Source organism: Herpailurus yagouaroundi, unplaced genomic scaffold (assembly GCF_014898765.1).
Source record: "Herpailurus yagouaroundi ecotype Mexico unplaced genomic scaffold, PumYag 221, whole genome shotgun sequence".
In the NCBI taxonomy this organism is placed as follows: domain Eukaryota; kingdom Metazoa; phylum Chordata; class Mammalia; order Carnivora; family Felidae; genus Herpailurus; species Herpailurus yagouaroundi.
The window spans coordinates 5,708,665-5,725,734 of record NW_024412452.1 but is presented as its reverse complement, the minus strand read 5'-3'; the positions used below and the strand labels follow the sequence as shown (position 1 = coordinate 5,725,734).

Here is a 17,070-nt window from a genome sequence, read left to right as displayed (position 1 = left end):
ACACACACACACACACACACACACACACACACACACACACACACACAGAATCACCTGTTTACTAGATCATTAAATGAATACATGATAGATAGATGGCACCATCTATGTTTTGGTCTCACCAAATTCTCACCAACTACTAAAATAACCATTTCAGTTGGGCTTCAGGTTTAGAAATTGACATTAAGATATTAACCACAAAGGTGGTCCCCTTCTAGAAGAGTTTGATATTTGAGATCTGATGAAACCCAGTGGTAGGATTGTAGAACTCCTGTTGACTGTGAGGTAGGACTAAGGCTATACCCCTTTTCAAACATCAGTCCTCTGAGGGAAAGGGACAGGCAAAACTTCAGGATCCTAAAATAAATCACCAAACTGCGGATCCTTCCTCCTGGTTAATATGACCCACCCACACTGAACTTTGAACTCCTTTATCATCATCAAAGTTTTCCAATATGGAAGAGACCTCTTTCTAGAGTCAGGTTTCACAGGAAAAGCTATCAATGGATAACCAAATGAACAATTATCTCTTTGGAAGCAACAACGAAGCCCTGAATCAGATGAGCTTTGCCTTTTTCTCCCCCATTCTTTCTTTGTCCTCATTAAGGGAAGCATATTATGAAAATGTATAATTTTCCCACTTTGTTCCTCATGCTTAATTGATTTTCAGTATTAAAAAAAAAAAAGATTATTAGCCAGGAAGAGGAAACCTCAAACCTCATGAGTGTCCTCTTAATAACCATTTAATCTTAAATTGTGTTCACAAATGCTAATTATAAACATCTTTAATTGTGCATGTCAGCTACCACGGTTGAGTGCAATTCAATTTCTTAGACTTTGACATAATACTCTACTACATCACCAGCCAAGGAACTGTCAGGAGTTGAGCCTTTTTGCTTTCTACTCAGGGAAGCAAAACTGGTCATCAGTTCAAGCCTAGTAAATCAGTATCTATCAGTGAGGAGTATCTTAGGAGGTAGCAGTCCTTGCCAGGACATGGGATATGGCCACTTGCAGCAACAGTTCTGTGTTAATTAATAAATCAATGGAATTAATTAATTCACTTACCATGTGCTGTGAACTAGTAGTAGTTCTGGAGACTCAGAGATGAGTTAAGATATAGTTCCTGCCTTCAGAGGCAGTTTACATTATGGAGAGAGATACTCTCCAACTTGCTAAGGCAAACTCTGCTAAAAGCTGTGGTACTTGCTCAGGTAAGCAGTGGTGGAGAGCAGAGAATTCTTCAGGCAGATAAAAGGAGAGAGGGAGATGGAGAGAGACATTCTAGGTGGAGGGAACAGCATGGCCAGAATCTCAGTGGTATCAACTTGTTAGGGGTATTTGGGAGGGGCCTGTAGCCCTGTAGAGAGGTGAAGAGGGTCCTGCCAGATAGAGTCACTGCAGAGGCAGGGTGAGATCAGAATAGAGAGGAGCAGCAGTGTTTTCAAAGGGGTCAGGACTTCATCACTCAGACAGGGAATCCCTGAAGAGCCCTTAAGATGAGAAGTGATCTTACCTACAATTTAATGAGACCATGCTTCCATTTACAAATGCTCCAGATTGGCCTGTGGCTCAGTTTTGTAGGTAATGTTTGTCACTGAAGCCTCAAGGCTCTCATCCATCTCTTTTTGTGCCCTTCTCTTCAGACCTGGTACCCCCTGCTCCCTTGCAGGAATCCAGCTAGAGCCCCTTTCAAAATAGGTAGGCTCTCAGGAGATCTTGGCTCATCACCTCCAAAACAGTAACAGAAAACAGCTCAGGGGTTCCTCACCTTCTCCCTTTCTGAATGCTTTTATGTCCCCATTGTGGAAGAAAGCAAACCAATAAGCAAACTGTGGGCAGCAGCTGCTGTTATATGTGAAATCAGAGTGCCTCAGGCCACCCTCCAACTTCAGGGGAGAGTCAGAAGCAAAGCCAGAAGTTCTGATGTCCTGGATCTGGGACTGACAGCCACTACCACGGTGTGGGAAGGGGGCAAATATAATGGACTTGGCACAAGTGGAAGCCCAAGAGAGGAGACACAGGGACCTTAGAGGAAGAAAAGGAGCAGAGAAGAAGGCTGTGGAGTACAATAATCAATTTACTAAACACCTGTTCTGCAGTGTTCATTGACATTCTGTGAACTACAGCTCAGATGTAGAAAACCAGGTGGCTTTCTTTGTAAATTTTCTCATCTTGCTCTTGACCCTTCATTTTCCCACTGGTGGGGGGGGGGTAGGGGGGAAGGAAAGCTTACCCAAAGATTTGCATTTATTTCTAGTTTAAAATTTATTTTCTAGGTAAAGAGGCAATCAAGTTGTAATGATGTAAAAGACATTTGCTTTTAGAGAATATTAATTTTTATTATTGAAGATGAATTTTTGTAAGACTTACTCATCTCTGATAAATATTTTAAGTTATGTTAAGTATAGATAAGTGGTTGGTAAGTGGAGTATATGTGTGCTAAACATAGGAAGAGATGGAAGGAGCAAAAGACATGTAATGGTCACGAGTCACCTGGGTACTAAATGATTGTTGTACACTAATTATGCACGAGACTTATGAGGCACTAAATATATGTGAGCACTTTATACACACGAGGCCTTAATTCAACTGCCCATTGGAGACTCCCACTCTGGCCCCATGTGTCCTCTGCCCAAGAAACACAAGTAAGACAGATTAACCAACTGTTTGCATGGCTAATTGGCAAGCTTAGATGTTGACCAGAGGTACTTTCCCTGAGTCTTTTTGATAGAGCAAGTGTGTGTCATTGGCCAGAGCAACTTCCATCTGTGGGCCTCTTGCTTGAACTTCAACTCTGTCCCTCATAACCACACTATCAGTGAGGGAGGCTGCGGCTGACAAAGACAGGACATCGAGACTTTGTAAATCCCAGGATGCAGGTAGTATGTTCCTTCATCTCCACCTGCAGCCTCTCCAGAGTGTGTTAACTTACCCCAATTTTTCCCTTGCTCCTTTTTCATTGTGTTTCCATTGATTTAATGAAGATTGTGAGTTGAGCATTTAGATTTGGTCTGTTCCATGACCTCTAGGATAGCCTGGTAGTGTATGAGTCTACTGCAACATCAGACTAATTTTCTACTCACTGCAAGTCAAAGTTTAAACTAAACATGTTTCTCCTACTGTCTCTAGAAATCACTTTCTATCCTTGATATCTAGGTGTAGGCTGCATAGGGAGGGCTGCTTGACTACATGCTGCCTTTGGATGTGCCCTGCCCACCTTGTCTGGATATTAAGTGTCCTCTCCCAGTGACTAAAGAGGTGTGGCTGCCTTACTTGCTCTCTCTAGAGTTAAACTGGCTCCTACTGATGGCAACCAGGTTTTGAATTTGCCATTTACCTTCACTGATCAGGTTGCCACACACTTGAACATCCTCATCCCAATCCCAGGCATCTTCCAGTCACTCAGGCCCTTTGCACATCCTGGGTTTCCTTTCACAACACAGACAGAGGGCATCAGGAGGACCACGTGAGGACCTTTTACAGACATGTGGGACTGCTCCTGTACCATGTAGAGAATGGCAAGAGAGGGCACCACATTGAATAATTTCATATCACTTCTCATTTTTCTGGGTTTTCCATATAAGATTTCTTTCATCTTATCCCTAAAAACAGTCCATGGGGAAGGCCTGGGGGAATGGGTACTACATTTTTTCGCAAGGTTCAGACATCATAATAACTTAGTCTCTGCTTGAAGATTTAGTATCCTATTCAATTTTGGAGAATCTGCTCTGATATTATACTCTGTATCTCTCTACGCTATTTCTTAAAGTGAAATTTATCTTTAGACCTTTGGTGGCTCAATTGGTTAAACATTCAACTCTTGATTTCATTTCAGGTTATGATCTCACAGTTGTGGGATCAAGCCCCGTGTCAGGATCCACACCCAGCACAGAGTCTGCTTAAGATTCTCTCTCCCTCTCCCCCTGTCTTTCTCTCTGCCTCTCTCTCTCTCTCAAAACAATTTTGTATTTAGAAAATCCTTTTCAATTAATCTTAGACCACAGACTATGAAATTGCCATAGACCTTAAGCTTCAAAATGGGACAGTCATTTCCCCAATTCTAGGCTGGTTTTTTCTGCCCCAATGGCCAGGGGATGCTCAATCACCTGATTACATACCTAGACAGACCTAAAGATGATCAGGAATGAAAATACATTATGTTAAAGTTCCATTGATTTTGCCCTATTTCAAAGGCACATCGTATGTTGGTGTATACACAACACCATTTAGATAAGTTCATTTAATAAATATTTCTTGCAGGGCTATTATGTTCCAGGAAATGAGCTAAATATATAATGGCAAATCCAATGGTCAGGGTTACCTTCCTAATGGAACTTACACTCTAGTAGGAGATGTTGATCACGACTAAGTAGGCATATAGATAAGATAATTGAATTTGTATTGATAAGCAAAATAGTTCAACAAATAACCCCAGAAATCCATTCCTGATTACCTGGCAAGGAATTAACTGAGGAAAGACTCTCTTCCCAGCAATGGGAGGGGACTGCTTCTGATCATCTCTGATAATCCCCATGGGGCCAGGCACACCTAGATAGCTGGAGTTTTCCAACAGTTACCTGAAGAACTCATACCTCAGTTCAGACTGCTGGTGCCCAAGCCAAAGGCTTTGTCCCACACTGTAAAGTCACCCTTATGTCCAGCCAGTAAAAGGGAAAATAAAGGAGAGGGGCTTCCACAGGGGCTGAGAAAACAAAGGACTCATTCCCTGCCTTCGAATGCCAGCTGACATCAAGTGATGTTGCCTATACCACATGAGCCTTTTACACAACAGCTTTGAAATAAAGTAGAGTAATGTGATAGTGAGTAACTGGAGGCAGAGACTACCTGCCAAGAGAAGGAAAGTCCAGCAGAGCTTCACTGATAAGCCACATTTAAGTGCCTGAACTAAAAGACTAGAAGGAGCAAGTCATGCAAATAGTAGGAAGGGCCCATGCCAGCCCAAAGAAATAGCCCAGTGGCAAAGCCCAGAGGTGGGAGCAAACTTGGCTTCCTCAGAACCCAAAGCTGGTAGATGTTCAGGAGCAAAATGGTAAGAGGTGAGGCTGGAGCCTCAGGTTAGGAACAAACTAAATCAGGCTCGTTGTTTTTTGTTTGTTTGTCCCTCCAACCCCCAAGTACAACCAGAAGCCATAGAAATGAGGTGGACACATGGGCTAATCTGATAAAATTCTTTTAGAAACTCCCTTAGCATCTATATAAAGAACAGGGGTAATATGAATAGAAGGCAAAAGACCTGACTGGCATCTTTAGTGCAAGTTTGATGCGATGTTGGTCTGGACCAGGATAGTTGTGCTGAGGATGGAGAATGATAGGCTGATTCTTGATCCATTTGGGAGTTGACAGTGGTAAAAATAAGGGGCATCAAGGAACCCCCTCAGATTTTGGCTTGGGCAACTAGGCGGACGGTGCTAATGCTTATTAGGTGGATGAGAAATACTGGGGGAGAGACGAGTCTGAAAGCACTGGGGTGGTATGGAATCAGGATATTTTGGAATACCATCTTTGAGATGACCTACAGACATCTGTATGCTGGGGAGGCACTATATGAGAGAGCTCCTCTCAGCTGTGACCCCTACGGGCCCCTGGCACATAAGCAATAGCCCACTCCAACTGAGCATTGATGGTCCCTTCCCCCCACACTGCTCTCTACTACTTGAGGGTAAGTCAGTTGGCAGTTTGCACAGATGGCATCTCTTCTCATGACCTCTCCAGAGCTTGGCCACTTCCAGATTATCTCCAGCATTTTTCCTTTGTCTGCCTAAGAGTGGTCCATCTTCTGGCTGCCAACCTGGCAGGCAGTGAAACCCTGTGTCTTCAGGCCTTCACTTGAAAGAAAAGGCAAATGGCAGCAATATAAATTGAAAGCCATTCTTCACCATCTGGAAGCTAGTTTCCTGTTGTCCAGGAGGCAGAGGCCTAAGGGTTGGCTCGCCAGCTGCCTTGTCTTGCCTGGATGAACTGCCAGCAGAGGACTGAGTTTCCATTTCAAATGTAGGGCTGTTTTCCTTGTCTTCTTTCAGGATCTGGAGAGAGGGGCAGTTACATGATAGAAAGCGATAAAGAATTGCTACACACCCTTTATTTATTAGGTTCCTCCTGCCAGGAATTCACTCAGAAGACTCTCCCCTCCCTTTATATGATCCCCTTTTACACTTGTGATCTCAGTGACCCAATGGGGCCATTCACCTCTGTCAGGAAATGCGTTACTAACTACTTTTTGATTATTTCCTTGATGAGCGCTTTCCTTTGTGAAAAATATATATGCTGAGCGTCAGCAGGTTCAAGGCACAAAAGTCCATGCTAATGACATGGCATTACACAGGCCAGGCCTTGCTGTCTTGGAGTTCTTACTCTAGTAGGGGTCAGGCAACAGAGAAAGAATCAAGCAAATGCAAATAAAGGTAATCCTGGATAGTGATGACTGTTGTGGAGAAAATAAGGCAGGGAAATGCAGTGTGTCTAATTATACAAAGGAGACAGCGGGGAAGTTGCTGAGGAGGTGATAGTTGAATTGAGAAGGAACTACTGAGCACAACTCTGGGCAAAGTGTGTTCCAAGTCTTGGATCAGCAAGAGCAAAACTCTTCAGATGAAATTAGATTTAGAACGATGTGGGCGGTGTGGCTGCAGCCTGTTGAATGGTGGAGATTGCAGTTTGAGGTCTGGTCAGAGCTTGAGTCCTTGCATGTGCTCAGGGCACCCTAATTAGTGTGGGATTAGGCCAATAGCATAAAAGACACGGTTGGAATGGAATTGAACCAGATTTAAAGGGAATTGGTGAGGACCCAGTTGGGTCCAAATAGCAAATTATAAAGTTTCTCCTCCTTGCTTTGTGTTACACTCCAGCTTTTCCAGCCAGCTTGTTGCCACCTGCATACACCTGCAGTGTGCTTGATGCCCCTTGGGATGTCTTCCTTCTCTACCTCTCTTTGGATGGCTAGCTTCTCCTCACCCTTGAACACTTCTCTCAATGTCACTACCTCCAGAAGCACCTCTCCATGAGTTGTGATAACCAAAAATGTCTCAAGTCATTGCCAGAAATCTTGGTGGGGGCATGAGGGGATCTCCCCAAGCTGAGAATCCCCCCTACCCCCGATACACCTTTCTCTCTTGTTAGGGAGAGAGGGAAGGCAAGAAGAAGCAAAATATCAGGAAATAAGCAGCCTACATCAAGTTTTGTTGCATTGTTATAAAGCTGTCCTGGGCTAAACCCACCTTCAATTAGTGCAGCCTGTAGTATTTCAGGTGCACAAAAGGCACAACTAATGAAAAACCAGAGAAAGAGATCAGGAGACCCATTGAGGAATTAAGGTTCTATTTTTGTACTCATCAGCCTAACAACACTGTTAAAGTTCAGGTTGGTGAAGTCAAGACTACACTAAAAAATGTTACTACTTTTTAATTACTGTTAATTACTGTCACTATTATTTGCATGTTGGTTTGTTCAAATACCTCAAAAATGGGAGGACTTTGCTGCCTGGCCTTGATAACATTTTTGTGTTTATAACTTCTTGCCAACCCGTGTTCTGGGAGGATATTCTTCACCCTTACTCAGAGAAGGAAGACATTACCCCAGAAGCAGCTGTAAGTGTGTATCTAGAGTATACAGAGTCTGAGAGGCTGGAATTAGAACCCAAGTGCAGATAAAACTCCAGGGTTCTGCCCATGATGATTGAGTTGGATAAGGCAGGCATTTAATTCAAGCCTGGCAGGTATTCCTAGGAGTCAGGCTGTGTTTAGGCTAAGCTGTTCACTTTTTCCTCCAGATACGCTGGAGAATACGTCCGTGTTCAGCCAAAGGTCTGTGGGTCCTCAGGGAAGTACCTCCTTTAGGCCTCTGAGCAAAATATGACAGGTTTGTCAACAATGGAATGTTGGCAGGTTTTTCTCTGAGTCCCTAATCTGTCTTTTTTGTGCTCATTCCACATATAGGCTTTCTGCTCCTCCCAATATTTTAAGGTCATTTGCCTTTTTTCCTCAACATTCTGGCCCCAAAACCCAATTGCAGGAAGAGCTTCTGGATTCTCATTCCATGAGGAATTGAGGGCTGCTAATGGCCTAATATACTGTATCTTCCAAATGAGCCTACAAGTTAATCTCCCGTAGTAGAATTTATCAGCTGGAGGAGGAGGCAAAATTTCCTTTCCTTTTCTTTCTTTTTCGTTGTTTTTAAATTTTACATCTACATGGTATTGGTAGTGTTTCATCTCTTTGCAAGGTCGTACTATGTTTAAAAAAAAAAGCATGATTAATAATTGCACAGAGCTCTGCTGTTTCACACTGTAGCCACTAGTCAGCTGTGTCTGTTGACTAATTGAAATATGGCCAGTCTGAATCGAGATGTCCTGCAAGTACAAATCAAACTGGTATTTGAAGAATTAGTGTGAAAAACGGTAAAATGTTTCACTAACAATTTTTATATTGATTACATGTTGAAATGATATTTTCAAGAATATTAACATTATACATAATAATGTATTAGGTTAAATAAAATATATAATAAAATTAATTTTACCTGTTTCCCTTTCTATTTTTTTAGATAGTTACTAGAAAATTTGAAGTTACATAGGTGGTTTACATCTTATTTCTACCAGGCAATGCTGATCTAGAGATTTGTACACCATTAAAGTACTTCTGTAGTCATTTAATCCATTAGGGGATTGATCATTATTCCATTTAACCAAAAAATAAAAACTAAAAATGTAAGAGGTTGGCAGTTTGTTCTTGATCACAGCTAGCAGTAAAAATAGATACTGAGTCGGCTAACTACAAAAATTACCCTCTGTTAAAATCCAAGGACAACATCGTCTTTTTTGATAAAAGACTCGACTTGGGGTTCAGACAAACAAACTTCAACACAAAGCTCTCCTTTCTAAAACTTTATATTTCCCTTAAAGCAGCGTTTCCCTTTTTAAGTTGGAACAGCAAAGACAGATAGAAGGGTCAGGAAATCCCATTGCTCTGGGGGCTCAGAGTGGTTCATGCCTGGTAAATGGTACTGCGGGACAATAAAACAAAAAGTACTGGTAAATAAGAGCCCATAATACCCCCCCCCCAAAAAAAAAGAAAGGAAGAATTAAGTCCCCTTTTCAGGGAAAATAATTCAGCTGACTGCATGGTTATTTTTCCTCAAACACTTCTTCCTAAGCTTTGCAGAGATTAATTACTCACACCTTGCATTTTGCTATTACAGACTCTGAGTGGAAACACACCCTGCTTTTCTTCCCCAAAACACCTGCTGCATCCTCCCTGCATCAACAGCAATGAAAATAAGATTAGGCTATTGGTATCCCATCTCTAAAATTATCTGCATGTTGTCCTGCATTCTGGCCAGAACCTGTGATGTCTGTGATCCATTGTAATGGGTGAGTCCAGAGTGCAGGGCAGCAAAAAGACTGGGGCTGGAATGAAAACACTTGGCTCAGGAAATTCCCCATTATGAGAAGTACTTAGACTTTAGGTAGAATTGATTTGGATCAAATTTTGTATATCTTCCAATCCCAAGAGTCAATAATTCTATGGCAAATAAATTTTCTTTTTTAATGTTTATTTATTTAGAGAGAGAGAGTACAAGGAAGGGAAGGGCAGAGAGAGAGAATCTCAAGCAGGCTCCATGCTGTCAGCACACAGCCGAACCTGGGGCTTGATCCTATGAACTGTGGGATCATGACCTGAACCAAAATCAAGAGTCGAACACTCAACTGACTGAGTTTCCCAGGCACTCCTATGACAAAAAAATTCTGTAGAGGAATAAAACCCTTTAGAACCCTTTCTAGTTGGCAGCCTAACCCATTCTCCATTCCCTCTGCCTTTAGCCATTGCTGTAGAGATGACCACTTCACTGCTGTTGAAGTGTCTCTTCCTGATTCCAGAATATTTGTGTCTGAAAGGCTGAAGATAAATGCAGCAACTCAGTCTGATAAACAAATAGTCCTGATAATGGAGCTCAATGGAGATAGTTGTGCCAGGAAATATTTAGGTGTTGAATGTAATTTCAAGGGTCAGTAAATATGCCAAGTGAATGCAGTCTGAAGCTGAACACACAAGTGAGAGTGGGTGAGGGCCTAGACTGTTTTCTCACCCCCCTTGCAGAAAGAGCCTAATAGTCTACCTCCAAGTTGACATTTTATTTCTATATTTTTGCTATAGGCTAGGACCCTTTTCCCCTTATGTTTCTTTCTTTCTTTTTTTAATAATTGAAGATCTTTGTTGCAGAATGGCAGGAACAATAAATCACAAAGCCTTTATATTTGTTTACATTATTTTACTTGTCACAGACAGTTGGGTCTAGAAAATTTCCAGGAACTGAGAAGTAATCTAGATGTCTATTTCCCCCCCATTTGGAAGTCTTCTGTACCCAGCCCCACACTAGGTGGTATATTAACAGGAGAAAGACACAATCCTCACCCTTAAAGAATCTTGATGTAGTTGGAGAGACATGAACAGATGAATTTATGAACAGCACAGCATAAATGTGGCAAAAGAGGGGTATATGTGCTGCTTTACCTATACTACAGTCTTCCATGCCTTCTCACTGATTCTCAGCCTCTGGCTGTTCCCATTTAATTCTCTCCTCACCCACACCAAGGGATTCAGGGGTCATCTCAAATAAATGACTCCACTGTGAAACTCGAAACCTGACCTTATTCCTAGCCTTGAGCCTCACATTTCCTCTTGGAATTCCTGCTAAAAACTTAAACTAACATATCCAAAATCAAAATAATCTCCACTTCCCATAATCAAAATTGTCATCCAGGTGCATATATTACTGTTACCTAGACTCTAACTAGGTTTACATCTCACTGAATGTGTACACTTGGAAAGGCCACGTATCCTCCCTGAGGCTCAGTTTCATCACATGTAAATTTGATTACTAACACTCGTTTCTTATACCAAGGAACCATTGGAAAAATAATAAAATGATAAGATCAGGTGCATATATCAAGCATCACTAATACTCTTGTGTTAGTAGTTTGGGTATACATTCTTTTTTGTCCATATAACATTTGCAACCCCTGACTGGTCTCCCCATCTCTATCAGCTCTATCACATTTTAATTCCTATTCTTACCATTCCTATACTGAAGTAAGCACATAACATTTTTCCTGGATTCTTAGTTTTAGCTTTATCCTCTAAGTATCAGACTGAGCCTAAGCTGTGTCTAGATCTTGGGTTCAGGTATGTTTCAGAATATATCTGGAAATGCTCCAGCCAGTCATAATCTTATTTGTTTGTAGGAGGTTGAGGAGTCTTTTGGGAGAGAATTTACCAAGAAAAGAGGATTGGGCAGACAAGTCTGACTGTCACAAAACCTGAGTTATGAGAGAAGAGGAGGGATTCTGAACAAGGTGTCATAATCATCACATGAAACCTGCCCCAGCCCCATTGCTCAGATCCATGTCTGTTCCTCAGGAGAGAGAGATCGCTGTCTAGCCAGAGACAGAAATGGCTGGGTCAGTAAACATCATTGGAACAATGGGTCTCAGGGGCACCTGGGTGGCTCAGTCGGTTAAGCATCTGACTTCAGCTCAGGACATGATCTCACAGTTCGTGGGTTCGAGCCCTGCATCGGGTTCTGTGCTGACAGCTCAGAGCCTGGAGCCTGCTTTCGATTCTGTCTCCCTCTTCTCTCTGCTCCTCTGCAGCTCATACTCTGTCTCTGTCTCTCTGTCTGTCTCTCTCTTTCTCTCTCATAAATAAATAAATATTAAAAAAATAAAAAGAAAAACGGTGGGTCTCAGGCACGAGGGATCCCAAAGCAGTAAAGATGTTGGCACTGCGTTGGAAATCCTCCCTCAGTGTATACCATGAAGTGGGAAGGTCCATCTTCCCCTCCTCTATCTCACACACACTTTTTGGCTGCATGTTATAGGCTGTCATGTGAGCATTGGTGACATCGCCCCTTTGAAAACTATGCATCAGTGTTAGTGCCTGGTGGGAGACTTCAGTGGAGACCCTCTCTGGAAATTGGAGTTGCAATATCAGAAGACCTGCCCACAAGCACTTTTGAGGTAACCCCATGAATCTGCAGAAGGTCTTGAGGTGACATGAAGGGATAGAGAGATTTTACAGAGAGATTTTATCAGCAAGAGTGGTCCAAAACCAGTGAATTTCAAATTTTTGTTCCTAAAGGGACTCCATTCAAATCCACAATTAGAGAAATTTGGGTTATAGTTATGTGTACCCTCAAACTCCCAGAAATTCCCACATACAAATGAATATAGTTTGAGTATGATGACTTCCCATACATTAGCCAAGTAAATGTTGAATGAGCTCCAAATCTCTAGTATCACATGAATATTTCATGTGGACCATTTTTAAGGTCCATGGAAAACCGTACCCTTCATAAATACCTACATAACTAATACAAACACACACATGTTTGCGCTGGTGCACACACACACACACACACACACACACACACACACACACAGAAGAAAGAAAGAAAGAAGAAAGATTTTCCTGGGTAGCTTGCCATGGTGCACAGAATGAGCACATTTGCTCTTGCTTAAAGAATAATGTCTCCACGGAGAGCCTGGGTGGCTCAGTCAGTTAAGCATTCAACTTTGGCTCAGGTCATGATCACACAGTTTGTGGGTTTGAGCCCCACATCAGGCTCTGTGCTGAAAGCTTGGAGCCTGGAGCCTGCTTTAGATTCTGTGTCTCTGTCCCTCCCCCACTCACACTGTCTCTCTCTCTCTCTCTCTCTCTCTCTCTCTCAAAAGATAAATAAACATTAAAAAACTTCTTTTAAGAATAATGTCTCCTTAAAGGTCTTATAACATCTCATTAAGCAGTTACTTTGAAAAATTACTTAATTTTTATCTCAGAGAAACAAAGTAGGGGTTTATAATTCCAGGGTAAGGAATAAACAAATTCTGGTCCTCAAGATGGATTTCAGCTGGAGTAGGTTGGACCGGGCTTCATGAGAAGATGAAAAGTAATAGATAGCTGTGGGCCTCAATGAGGCATCTTACACTTACAGGCCAAAGGGATTTGGGAAGGAAGAGTAGGCATGGAAAGTGGTCATGATGTAGAAGCTATTAGGTAATAGCAAATATTTGTTCATCCTGTAAAAAAAAGCCTGGGTGTTAGATGTTGTCATCACCATTTTATGGAGGAAACAAATTTAAAAACTAAGGCTGAGATGAGGTTAGCAGCATTCAGGCACAGTCAGTAGGAGAATAAAGTAGAATGTGAACTTACAGATGACTGGATCCAAAGACTACACCAGCCTCATTACCCTCGTGCAGTGCGGAGAAAGTCAGTGTTTCTCTTTGATCCTCAGAAGAATCTGAGATATTGTCTCCGTTTTATCACTGAGAAAAGAGATGCAGAGAAGTTAAGTTACTTGACTTTCTTCACGTATCCAGAAACTGTGAATGTTCAGGTGGATACTGTTTCTGACCTGAAACTCTCAGTTTTTCACTCTTCTTCAAAACTTCACTATGGATAGAACCTGACGTTCCCTCAGAAAATAGCACCACATCCATGATGATCACTTGCTACTGGGAGAAATTTAATAAATATGCTGTTAAATAACAGCTCCATGGTTGTCTTGCTTGTTGCATTCTGATTTTATGAGGTGAAAGAAAGGACCTTAACACTTTATCTAAAGCATATATAAAGTGTATAACCACAGGGACAAAACTACTTAGTTGCCACCAACCATTACCCCCGTGAGAGGATTAAAATCCATTTTAGGGTATCATGAGACATTGGTTATGGTGGGGAGAGGGGTGATTAATGGTTATAATCACCGGTTCAAAGATCTCTGCTTTTGTCTTGAGCTTAAGCCAACACCAAGGTAAGCATGTTCTGCTAAATAATTCAAACACTTGGAGCTTTTCCTGCTGCCTTCTCCATTTGAAAGCAATGTCCCTGACCACTCTTTAGTCCCCATTAGTAGTGCTGAACTGTGACTCATATCCCCAGCAAATATAATGTCTTACTGAGTTATGCTCACCCCCTGCAAGTTGAGTGCTTGCATTTATGAACAGCTGGTGGGCTACAAAGTCAAATCCTTGACTTTCCTCAAACCAGATATACTAAGCCGTAGGACGCTAAGGAACAAACATCCAAGGATTCAAGTTCCTACTGGTCTTTCCTCTTAATAAAATAGAGTACGTAGAGCTGTCCACCTGTTCACTTAATAGAAAAATATAAATGTTCACCACAATGAGCATCACTAAAAGTTTATATAGGAAAATTTGTTTTGAGGGTATTAGAAGCCAGTTTCAGCTCTGCTGCTGACTTTGAGTGAGTCACGAGTTGTTTGGACATCAGTTTGTGGGATTTCAGTCCAACTGATCTCATTAGAATGCAAGATGAAACTTGAGATGTATAGCACTTTGAAAAAAATAATGTTAATATCATCTGTTTATCCATGGTTACATCATAGTTTTCTCAAAGCATCTTTATATCATTAATCACTAGATTATTGTATCATACCTGTGGATTAGAATGGGTCATGAGAGCACTGTTTCTCAGGAATGGACAATTGACACCAGACACGTTAAGAGTAAATTCACTGATGATCTAAACAAGCCAAATAGTGTATTGGACTAATAACACCAAATCTTCTATTGGAAAATTCTTTCTATCTATACTGAATACCAATGGATTATAAGTCAGGAAACCTGGATTTTAGCCTCAGCTCCAACAATACAGTCATATGGCCTGGGTCTTTAACTTGTAACTCTTAGTTGGCTGAGATTCAGGCCAGACCCAATGCTAAGGATGATGACAGCAGTAAACAAGAAACTGTAGTCTTTTCCTTTACTGAGCCTAGAGCCTAGAGGGGAAAATAGAAAAATAATTGCAATAAAGTGCAGACAGTTAGTATGTTATGGGAACATGTAGCAGAAGAACCTTATCTAGACAGGACCTCAGGAACACTCTTCCTGAATAACTAATGTTTAAGCCAGAACCTAAGTGATTATTAGGAACAAGCTGAGGAAAATATGAAGGAAGGAGTGTTTCATAAGGAAAGATGAACCTGTGTTGAGTGCCTGAAGCTGGAGAAAACATGGCTTGGTGAAAATATCATTTCTCCACACTGGTTTCATCCATCTCAGACACAGAGCCAGTCCTAACAAAGGTAGCCACTGTTCTCATAGATGTTCCCACTATCTTATAGAATTTGAATTTACTCTTCCAGCCTAGAAGCTACTGACTGTGGAGTAAATCCTCAGGTTACCCTTGAGAAAAATTACTTTCCCACAAACCATTAGGCTATTCAGTTTGCCTGGGTTTCAGCCTTCATTTCATTATTTGCACCTGAGTTCAGCTGGGGCTCATAGTTCAGTTTTGAATATCTATTCTTTATGAATGACGATACCTTTCCCTAATACTCCTAATATTTCCTTGTATAGCCTCAGATCTTCCAAATTCTGAGGCCTAAAACTACTTCAGCTCCCAGGGCTTAACATTTATCCTCAATCCATCCCCTAAGATGAAGAAAGCTGTGTCTAATGGACTTCTGTTTGTACCCATTCCTTGGATTTGCTGTCCTGGATTTGGAAGAGCTGTTCTCTTAAAAAGTTTTCTCTGTACTCTTTAGCCATGTTGATTATCATACCTTCCCAGTCCAGAAGGATTTCCCGGAATATACTGCAATCAAGCTCTTGTATTACCTAAAACCGGAACAATTGTAGAAAAAGTTACCACCTGAAAAAATCTTGAAACACATGTCTTAATTTTCGCAAAGCAAGACAACCTTACTCAACTGATGTTTGCATATATGTGTACCTAAATTCACACATGTTAGCACCTATACTTACCCAATAAATCCCAGTGACATTATTAAGGCTCACAGTGCAATTTAATGACAAGAATGACATGGAACAATTCCTAGTTGCAATCAAAAATTAATTAGACTAGTACTCCATGCAGTAAATATCTTTGTATAGAATGACATTTAAACTCTGCATGAGGCTTAGAAAAGGTAACCAACCAATCACCTTCTGAAAATTCCATTAGCAGAAAGCAAATAAGATGTTCTGAAATTAATGAATCCATCAGCTGAGGTGAAACCTTTCAAAAACCTATCATGTCAAAGAGCAATTAATTGGATCTTTTTTCAGAATTTAACTCATTGCTGATGAATGTCTGAAGAATTTTAGTTAAAATATAGTGCAGGGTCTAGTGTCAAGAAGAATGAACTCAGGAGTAGAATTAAGTTCTCATCCTGACTTGGTCACTAATGTGCTGTGTCACAGACTGAATCAGGCTCCTTCTCTGTTCCTGAATTGTTCATTGTAATGTGGAAATAATTAATTAACATCTGTCATGCCTAACATACAGAGTGGTTTTGAGGATTTATTGAAAATATGGGTGGTATTGGGATTTTAGACAAATGTTGACATAAAGGGAAATTGGAATTCTCAGCATTTGGGTGATTTACAGGGTGAGCAGGAACAATATCAGTTCTTTTCTAGAAATAAGGATTGATGGTTTTGTATTTTGAGTAAGTAAAGACAATCTGATAACTCTACTGAACACATTCTTTTTCTTAGTGTCCATTAGGTTAATGTAGCTTAACAAGTAATCACACATGGCTGTTGGTCACAGAATTTCCCTGGTGTATTCAATCTCCTCAATGTCTGATTTTCTGGTCTTCTAAATGTCAGGTCCATCCCAATGGTAAATTGAACATCTTAGGAAAAATATTTCCTGTCTCGTGGTGCAGAAGTTAATGGCCTTGCAGCAAAGGCCAGTTCTCTATTTCTTTTTTTATAGAAAAACATCTTTTCCCTCCACAAGATGTGGGTAATGGTGATTAAAAGCATAGCTTTGATGTTTGGGTTTTAATCCCCATTCTGTTACTTTTGGGAAACCATAACCAAATTGTTTAACCTCTCCAAAGTTTTGTTTTCTTATGTGAAAAATTAGGGAAAACAGCTCTTTCATAATGATGATATGAATATGATATAGGATAATTTATGTAGAACTCTTAGCACAATGCCAGACACAAAATTAATGCTGAAAAAAATAGTAGCTATTATTAGATGAGTTCCTGCACAAATTAGTCTGGCAGTTCTCTGATAAC

At 41.0% G+C, this 17,070-nt stretch overlaps 1 long non-coding RNA gene across 2 annotated transcripts in view; it reads right to left on the bottom strand.

Annotated features, from left to right (window-relative positions):
• Positions 1 to 13,227: 13,227 nt before the first annotated feature.
• Positions 13,228 to 17,070, bottom strand: part of LOC121019193 (uncharacterized) — a 32,385-nt gene continuing 28,542 nt past the window's right edge. For both annotated transcript variants that reach the window (XR_005785496.1, XR_005785495.1), the window contains exons 2-3: positions 15,601 to 15,655; positions 13,228 to 13,339 (exon numbers count right to left, since the gene is read on the bottom strand). This is a non-coding gene — a long non-coding RNA (uncharacterized LOC121019193). The remainder of the gene's footprint in view (positions 13,340 to 15,600; positions 15,656 to 17,070) is intronic.